At 47.5% G+C, this 9749-nt stretch overlaps 1 long non-coding RNA gene across 1 annotated transcript; it reads right to left on the bottom strand.

Moving 5' to 3' along the window:
• Window positions 1-3406: 3406 nt before the first annotated feature.
• Window positions 3407-5417, bottom strand: LOC142571258 (uncharacterized). Its single transcript, XR_012825821.1, has 4 exons — window positions 4073-5417; window positions 3878-3928; window positions 3740-3791; window positions 3407-3675 (listed from the first exon to the last, which is right to left on the bottom strand). It is a non-coding gene; the product is annotated as an uncharacterized LOC142571258 (long non-coding RNA).
• Between the last annotated feature and the right edge of the window lie 4332 nt (window positions 5418-9749).

The raw sequence follows: 9749 nt of genomic DNA, 5'->3' as shown, positions 1-9749 counted from the left end.
TGAAATGTACTACTAAAGAGTTTGCCCACAATACGCTGGGAAACCATCCCGGCGACATCCGCAAATTCAAGTATGGTCCCGGTTCTGCGTCTCTGCCGCATTGCAACGTGCATTGAGGCGAATACTAGGCCACGCTCGCATGTGGCACAGAGCAACGTCAGAACGCAGAACAGCTTACTCCTGTCGCGTAAAAAAAATGTACAAACGTCAAATTTCACTCCGCTTGCTGTGCAGGAAAGCAGACCATGCCAACCGTATGTCATGTAGCGCATCGCTGGGAGCGCGCACACGACTATACTATAGACGGATAAACAAACAAATTATATTTAACGAGGATACTAACTTCAACATACCCCAAGGAAATAAATTAGGCACCTGCGCAAAAGCTGCTCTTCGCGAAACAGATGGAGAAAGAGAAAACAAAGGCCCGCAAGGCATAAACAACTTATTGGAGGCACACTGCGCAACAAGAAATTAAAAGAAGTCCGAGATATAATATTGCGTTTAAACGCCATTTGCTCACGATGACTGAGAATAAACTTAATAAAACTGTTCCTCAACCTTATTGTTCCGGAACACAGGTGCACGTAGTCAGCCTCGAAGTTGTGCGCAGCGATCTGGTGCACCGAATACTTCTCCATTGTAGGCAGGCAAGTGCCACATACGTAGCATTTCATCAATTTCTTGATATCCACGGTCATTTTGTGAACGTTCCTGATGTGTAGCAGCATATTCTTCCTCTGTATGAATAGTTTGCTGCAAAATTCGCAGCGATGATCGTCATCGCCGACGGCAGCTCGATCACAGACGTGCGCCATTCCGAAGCGGAGAGGCGGTGTTTGGAAGCACGTGGTTCTGTGTCATTGCACGCACTAGGCAGTAATACAGGGAAGAAACCTCCCCAATCACGTGACACTCTAGGTATTCGGTGGCCCCATAAAGACAGTTGGGTACCAACTTAGGGAACCAACATCCGGGAACGCAGGGTCACGTGGATGCTGCCTTCTATTGTTCACCGGCCTCAGCCGGCCTGCGGGGAGACGCATGTTTCCTGAGACCCTAGGGTTCAGAGATGATAGGCATGTCAATAAATATGCGGTGGAAATTAGCAAAAGGTGATTGGAGGATTGGTGGCGCAAAAGCAGAGAGGTGACATAAGGTTAAAAGGGTAGGAAGACGTATTTAAAGAAAATCGAGAAATTCAATAACACACAACACAGATAAAAATAAAAGGCAAAATAAGAATCTGAGCATGGTGGCAACTGCCATCGCCCCGTTTCAAAGGGGACGATCCTACCTTCAATCCATCCATCCATCGGAAACGGGGTTTTGCACAGTATGGTCGCTTTACCTACTGGGTTCTGGCTGCTAAGCATCGATCATGCTCCCGCCAGTTAGGTTGCTGCGTGGCAAACGTAGCGCCTACATATGTATGTAGGCGCTACGTTTGCCACACTGCAACCAAACTGGCGGGAGCACGATCAAGGCGCAGCAGAATATACGTAGCGGTGAGTCATATCGAGTTAAGGCACACTCTGAACTGACTTTTAAGGGCATCCCGAGCGGTTTTTCGTTTATCACGCCGCCGTTACCCCGAGTTGTGCCGCCGCGCTCCAGCTGTTGCATTTCGTGTAGGGCTACTGACAGAGTGCGGTTTCCAGGTGGCACGATGGCCTCGACTGGAATAAACGCACACACCAAAGATTGAGTAAGCTTGAAAATATTTTATTTGCATTTTACAAGTACAACAAAAAGCACACGTCTACGGATCCACACAAACGCGGTTACATAGTCAAGAACATAGTCAAGAAATGGCTCATTAATAAGGGTAGCACAAACGCACAAGAAAGAAGACCTAAGCTACAAAACGTACAGTCGGCTGCTAAACATAATAATTTCCCTGTCACCGCGTGTCACTTTTATACAGCATCTTTAGAGCACTACCAGGCCGGGTAATTTGGCGGAAAGAACGCAACAGCTTACGACCGTCAGCTGCCTCTTCCTTACGGGTGTCATAATTATCCTAATCTCCGCATCAACGTCGTGCAAGTCCGCATACAGGTATCTGTATCTGAACCATATGCGCCAGCTTAATACATGTGTAGTGAAATTATGATAACCACTGCGTCTTATCAAACGTATTGGTTTTGCAAATGCGCATTACAGCTGACGGAACGACATACTGTAAGTGAAGCACAAGAGAACAAGGACAAAAGGAGGATGCAACACTTGAAGAAGAAGTGAAGAATTAGTAGGCGTACAGCAAACAAGCGATGACGTAGAACACACAACGATGCATCGGGTGTTCTGTGACATCGGTTTGCGTACTTACGGTGTTATGGAGATCAACGGCATAAAAACATACCTTCAAGCGTATTCCGTCAACATCCGCCGCATTCATTATGATAATCAACGCCTAAACAAAATGAGGCATTATTTTTTGCCAAGAGTAGACCTCTTTACAGCAAGTCTGTGTAATGACTCGCAGACGAAACCAGCATGCTTTCGAAAATGTTTTACCGCCGTAGTATTCGAACGCCAACGGCCAGGAAACATATCGATACCAATAGGCTGTCGGCTGTCGGTGGTTAATCAAGTACAAAAACCTTGACGCTATGACTAAAAAGCAGCTTCAACAATCAAATTAAAAAAAATCAACTGCCTATTTGCGTGCGGTAAAAAAACATCCTTAGACACCTCGATTGTTCATGTCAATGGTTTAAAGAAATATTTAAAGAAATATTCGACATTGGCTTGCTCAATGCATGTGTATCGCGATGCACACGCAGTAGACAGCGATTGTATGAGCATGATCCATGCAGTTACTGTTTTCAAAATGGGAAAAAGAGGAACTTTATTAACAATGGCGTTCACAAGCTACATTGCCTTGGTGAAACTTTTGCGGTCACGGTTCTATCTAGACAAGTTTTGCTTTCTTTCGTTCCCTTTGTGCACGAACCGCACTGTCATTTTCTTGGCACTTCAGTCGTGCAATAAAGTGCATGCGGGTCACCAAATAAAAATGTATTAGCTCAGCTGTGAACTTCTCAGCATGCTCTGGGCAGCCAACAATACTTGTACCTTTCTTAATGAGGGCATCCAAAACGTCCCAGCAAAGGTCCCCAAATGTTTCCCCCTTGCACACTTGCCTGAACGTGTGCTCCACAGAGCTTATACAGGTGAACAGCTTGTTTGAGGGGAATACAAGGCTTCCCGGGCGAAAGCACGCTTAATTACGAGCACGGCTTCAGGAGGAAGGGAATCCTGTGACCCCAGGGCTTCTTTCGCACAGTTTTCACAACGTGTGGCTTTTCTTAATTTAGAAGCAACATAGCCAGCCAAGTAATATAGTGCTGTCGTTTCTGGTGCAGGAGCATTGTAGCCATGGTCATCAGCAGCACAGCACAGTTGCGCGAATGGAATGGACATGAATTTATTCCGCACATGCTCTTTGTGCACACTTTTCTGGCGGAGTGCGTCTTGACGTTTTGCACCAAGGCTCTCAATTGCACTTAAGAGGACGCGGTCACTACCGTCACTATTTCTCTCACAATTCCCTTTGACAGCCATTTTCACAGGTGTGTATAGTGAAAGTATCCGAAATATTTGGCTGAACTTCGTCACCGTCGGATGGTCTTCATCGCCTCCAAAGGATCTCAAAAGACCAAAGAATCTCTAAAAAGAAATAAAGAGACATATCTTAACAATATTAAATGTAGCAGCACTTCAACTTAGTTACCTCAAGTGGGTCCTGATTCAAGCTCGCCGTAAGAATATAGTTGACGCCCTTGCTGTGCAGAAATTCAATTAGCGACAGGACTGACATCAGTGTGACACGGATGGACTCGACAGTTTGAGCAGATGCAAAGATCCTTACATTCTTCTTTGATTCTGTCCGATTCATCATCTCCAGAAAATCCTCCAAAAACTGCAATACAAGAAACGGCAATAACAAACAATTAATGAGACTGCAAAGCCTAAGTCGCACTTCAAAACACCGGTCTCCGCTTTACCGCTGCAAGGCTCGCATATTTATTTCCTGCGTTTTGTATATATACTTTAGTATGCTTACCTGAATCTTGGGGGATCCTTTCCTTATCCCAGCCGGAGGAACCTTCGCATTTAGTATGTCAAAAAGGTCATTTATGAGCAATGTAAACTCCTCCGTTCCAGTGCTGTCTGTGAAGCCAGGTACTTTTAGCTGCCGGTAAACCCTAAGTCCTATAGCAACGCTCCGGCTGAAAAGCTGAAATAGAATTTTAGCATTTTTTAGCACTTCAAACAACTGCAAATACACACAGTCCTGCACAATGAGTCGTAGCCTGTCCCATGCGAATGAATGCACATGCAATGTGCTGATGTGCAGTATTTATTTTGTACAGCAGTGCACATGCAATTCGTAACATCAAAATGCCGACACCAGTCCCTAAGAGAGGTGAAGGCCTCTAGAAGAGGTTATAGTGGCAAAATGGCGTCACAAATATCCTACCTGAGTGGCTAGGCGCACATTCATGGTTTGAAGCCTCTGTGGCTTCACATGGTACTCCGTCAGTTTCGGCACGACTTTAATGTGTGCCTTCTTCTCTGCTTCAAACAGCCGCTCATAATGCTGGTAGTTTGCTTGGTGCTCCCCAATCTGCAATGCAGACGGCCCACATTAATGCGATAACTGGAAGGCTTGTAAGCAAGTTCAGGTATTCCAAGCATTAACAAAATGGTTTGATTAGAGCATGGGTACACTTACCTGCCCGTACTTGTGCTTCATCATGTGATTTCTGACACACTTGATAATGTGCGGTACATCACACATAAAATGAAGAAATGCACCATCAATGCATGGGTGTGCAATTTTGCACTGGGCACCAGCGAGTTTGCCACTGATGCCAAGATGTGTCCACATTGACTTATTGTTTCCTGCACCATCCCTGATCACTGCTACCACTTTAGCACCATGCTCATTTAACTCCAGCACCGTGTTGAAAACCATTTTTGCCAACACCCATCCTGGTGCAGCGCCTTTTGTTGCATAACTTGCAATAGGCTGAACCCATGACTCAAACATTGGGTTAAACATGATGACCAGAGCATGGTCTGCTAATTTGTTGGTGTCTGCTGTGGCGATGTCACCATAGTTGACGAAACCATCAAACTTGCAGGAGACTCTGTTGAATTCCATTGTTTCCCTGAGCTTGACCTCGTCAATTATTATGGTTCCGTACGTATGATGATCTGGCTTCCCAGTCATATGTAACTTGATGCTTTCAAGGGCAAATTTGTTTAAGCCATACTCACACGGCAGCCCCTTCAGTAGCTGCACAAGGCGACTTGCACTAGGGAGGGGAAGGACCTTCATGTCTGATAGTGTTCTGTAGCACTTTGGACTTGTCAGCCGCAAAAGCAAGCACACCATGATCCAGTCAGGCGTGTATCTATGGCCGCAGGCTGATTTTGCTGCCTGTTGCATGATTGCTGTGCGAATGGCGACCTTCTGTACTTCAGGTAGGTCTTGCACAAGCTAGTCAAGGGATGTTGTGAACGTGTCCCTCAGCTTCTCGCTGAACCTCTTCACTTCCCGCTTTTTGCGCTCACGTGCCGCAGTGGCGCGAATAAATCTCTTCCTCAGCACACAAGCTGCGACAGGGACCTTCCTCCTTGCTGGCGTAGATATCTTCTTCTTCAGGCTCTTAATCAAAGTGACGCACATATTGCAGACACCTTTGTCTGCGTCCGTCAAAACTGAGCAGTCCTTGTGGAACAATGTGCTTCCAACTTTCACCCCTGCTCTGCTGGTGGCAACATCACTGCAAGAGCAGCCTAGGCAAAATTGTTTGTTGTGTACAATCTGCAGCAGGGCTTCTAGATCTTGCAGAGAACGAATCTCTACATGAAAAGACGACTGCCGGAGCAGCCTCCCGTTTGCGTGGACAACATAGGTGATATCGTCCCGCACAACGACGCTCTTCAGGACTGTGTACGCCCCCGCTTTCATTCCGGCCACGTAAAAAGCAATCTGCCGACGCTGCCCTGGTTCTTCTTCGAGTACTGCTGTTGTCCAGTTGGCTGGGAGCCGAACTGTCGCACTATTCTCGACAATCTGAGCAAAATCGGTGCACTGCAGGGGAACAGGCGCCTCTTGGTTAGTCAGCTCCTCTCGTCGCTCCGTGGGCAAGTGTGCTTCGTTTGTGGTCACATCGTGCGTAGATTCTGCAGCTCTCTTTTTCGGAGACCGCCGCCGAGTCTGCTTTCTCGACAAGTAACTGGGAAGGTTGGGAAAGTTAACGGGGATTGCACCTTCCTTCAATGCCCAGTACGCCCGGTCGATCTCGACGACTTCACCGTTGATAGTAAGCTTAAACGTCTTCGAAATGTCCGCTTCGTCAAAATGAAGGTCACAAACCTTGCACGTTTTGCTCAGCTCTTTGTCCGCGCGGGGAATAGCTCTTTTCCATTTGCTGAGAAGTTCCGGATCTGATGGCGGTGCAAAAAAGTGACGCTTCTGAGTGTTGCTTTTGTACCCGCTCGTACAGCCAGGTGCGTAGCAGGTCGGCATTGCGCTAAGCCCAGCACATCAGAGAAAACACTGCGCATCGACAGAGTTACGAAATGCTTCCGTCCGTGGCCGCACTGTTCGATAGCCCCACAAACCGAGCGCACTGCAAGGTCAAGGTTCTCGCACAGGGGTGAAGACAAACGCAGGCTAAAAGAATCGTGCACAGAAAACACGCAACTGTGCCGCAACTTTTAGTTCAGCCGACCGGCACACGCCGTCAATGCTGCCGCCGGCACCGCGCAACCCGCGACCGCAGCGCCCTCTCAGCGCCTAGGAAGAAATCACGCCCGCCTGGGAAGGCGCAGTTCCGGAACTAAAAAAGTATCTATAAACGTTGGGAATGCCGGTATATTGTGGATTCGGATTGGCATCGTTCTCGTAGAGACAGGACACCTTGAAGACGCGCTTGGCAAGTACCGTTCCGTCTGTCACAATGATTCATTTTCTTCTAGAACAGCACGTGAAAAGCTGTTTTAGCTTTATTATTACGCGAAAACATGTTTTGTCTAACTATGGGAACTTGTTATTGTGTGTACGACTACATGTTACGTAAAAAGTATCAGTGGGCCGCTAAAGTTGGAGGACAGACGACAAGGTTCGCGCTCGCTTTGAGACGGTTGGTCGTCTGTTCTTGCTTTTCTTCGCTTGGTCATGCATTGTGGGTGAGTAAAGATGTAATATGCGTGAATGGAAACATTTCATGAAGATTTTACTTTGAGAACGCGTTATTTGTGTAGCCATAACCACGTTTTAGACGAAGCCATAGAGTTTCTCACTATAACACCTAGAGGATAATCTGGCGCCACCGTGGTTCGCCGTTATTTCGCCGCCTTTTCCAATGTCACGCGATAAAAACTGCGATCGCACGTTTTTGACCAAGTGGCACTGATCGAATGCTAAGAAAAGCTTTCGATTCGGTGTTCCTGGTTGCTCAATGCAATGCGTGAGGCTTCCGTTGCATAGAAGTTGGAACGCTAAGACATTGATTTTGTGGTTGTCGGTGACAATGCGCAAGATGAAAAATCCTATGTTTTCAACTTCCTTCAGGACATGTCGCATGAGCGTGTGCAGCTCGCGGCCAGTGCAATTTCTCGTGAAAAAGTATGCCACGGGTATTTTAAACGAAACTGAAAGGCCGTTGAGGACGAAGCACAGAAGTGAGTTGGCTAGCACAGGCTCATTTGTTGTTTCCTTAGGAAAGCTCCCACCATAGTCTACTTCACCGATGAAGGCGTCCCTTTGTTTATGGTAAAGTAGCCTCTGTTTCACGCGCATTTCTTCTACAATTAACGAGCACGCCCTGGCTTGCGATGAGGGATGAGAAGCGAGCTCGGTTGACAGCCTTTGCTTCGCGAGTTCCGTCCCGCCGACTTCGCCACGTGATGTGCCCATAAAACGCTCCAGGGTGCTTCGACTGGGCAGCCGGAGAATGCCTGTAGTCCTTATGTGCTCGTATGCGCGAGTCGAGAGGTTACGTAAAACCACAGCATGGCGCACTGTCAGATCAGACCACGTTGGTTTCGTTTTCCCGAAATTCTTAACTTGTTCTACTAATACTGATGCAGCCAAGTCTTTCTCCTTCGCTTTCTCGACAACTTGGAGGAATCCATGAGCAAAGCACTCTTCCTTGAGCTTTTGTATTTCTTGTTTATAATTGTCGACGGTATTCTTGAGCCGCTCAATACGCGCGTTTAAGTCTCGTTCTTTGCGTCTCCACTTTCGTTTGTCCACTGTCGAAACCGAGAATTGTGAGGACACCTGCACTGCTCTGTCCATCTGCAAAGTCGCGGTGATGCAGCGCTCGCTAGTGCCATTTTTCACGGGTGGCAACGGTTCGGTAGCAGTGCAGTCCACAGGTGACAAATCTTCAAAGACGACGTTGACAACCGGCAATTCGTCGAGCGGATGCGGACACGACTCCATTTGGTTGTCATCAATGACTGCTCGTCGCTTCGGCGGTGGTGGGTTGGCTAGCGCAGCAGCCTCGCGCTTTTTCACTGACGCGTAGCTTCTCTCTCTTTTTTTAGGAGGCTGCAAGTACGCCGGATATTCTTCGAAAATGCTCGGAATAGCGTCTTTCTTAAGTTTCCGAATTTTGCAACCTTCCTTGAAGTCAGAGGAACTGAAGTGTCGGCTGCATACAGTCGAATAGCACGACGTCGTATTCGGTACCCAGTTTTCACGAGAAATGACTTTCAGCCATTTTGCGCACAGTTCCGGATCGCTTGGTATTTCGTGGAACGATATGCCCGGCGTCCGTTGTTTACTGGATGACTTGCAGCGTGGCACACAGCAGTACGGCATCTTGTCGGGCGCAGGACACCACAACCGGTTCCACACTGCAGATAGAGAACTGATTGGGTAGAAAAAAGAAAGTAACGCAAGGAAACGATAAGAACTGTGCATCGTAAATCACTGATTTTATACTAGTAAAGCAATACACGTTGCAACAACGCCAACAACTAACACGTGGTCGCGGAAAATCTAGTAAACAAACGGTCGCTTCATTTGTGTACACTGCTTACAAGTTCGGTCATGCATCCCTGATATTTCAAGAATATATATATATAAACATGCTGCTGTTGCAAAACGCATACGCTTACTTGCAACCAACACGACGGAAATCGCACAACTCTTGCTTGACGGATCGGTTAGGGTGCTTCGATGGGCCTCTACGCGTAGCTCGGTCTGGCATGTGAGGGCAAGCATCTTAGGAAGTATGGGGTGCGAGCGCCTCTCGCGGAGAGCCGAGGCGTAAATCGAGGAGGAAAGGAGAGGGCAATGGACGGTCTCCGCGGCACCATTGTGCGGGCATGAAAAATATAGGAAGCTATGGTAAGTGGTATTGCCTCCGTCAAGATCGTCAGCGCGTGCACAGGACCATTCAGTAGTCTGGTTCAGGGGAGGATGCGGTAAGAACGAGGACGTAAGAAAACACTGGCATGACGAGCTGTTCCGTCAGATCACGTTACATCGCGCTTTTTTTCTAAGACCATCTCGCTCGAGCGAGAGCATCTTAGAACAGCATTACTACTGCTTTTTTACAGCTTTGCTGCGGCTCATTTAATCATCACCTGCATTCTTTTAATAATACAAATGGCATCGCTGCGCGGAAGAGCGTCTCTTGAAGTTTCCAAACAAGAGCCAATGCCTGCGTGCCTGCTGCATACACGCTTACCTTTCCTAACGCAGTTAAGAC

The sequence above is a fragment of the Dermacentor variabilis genome, chromosome 2 (assembly GCF_050947875.1).
Source record: "Dermacentor variabilis isolate Ectoservices chromosome 2, ASM5094787v1, whole genome shotgun sequence".
Classification (NCBI taxonomy): Eukaryota; Metazoa; Arthropoda; class Arachnida; order Ixodida; family Ixodidae; genus Dermacentor; species Dermacentor variabilis.
Note: the sequence above shows the minus strand (reverse complement) of the source record. Positions and strands in the feature narration are given on the sequence as shown.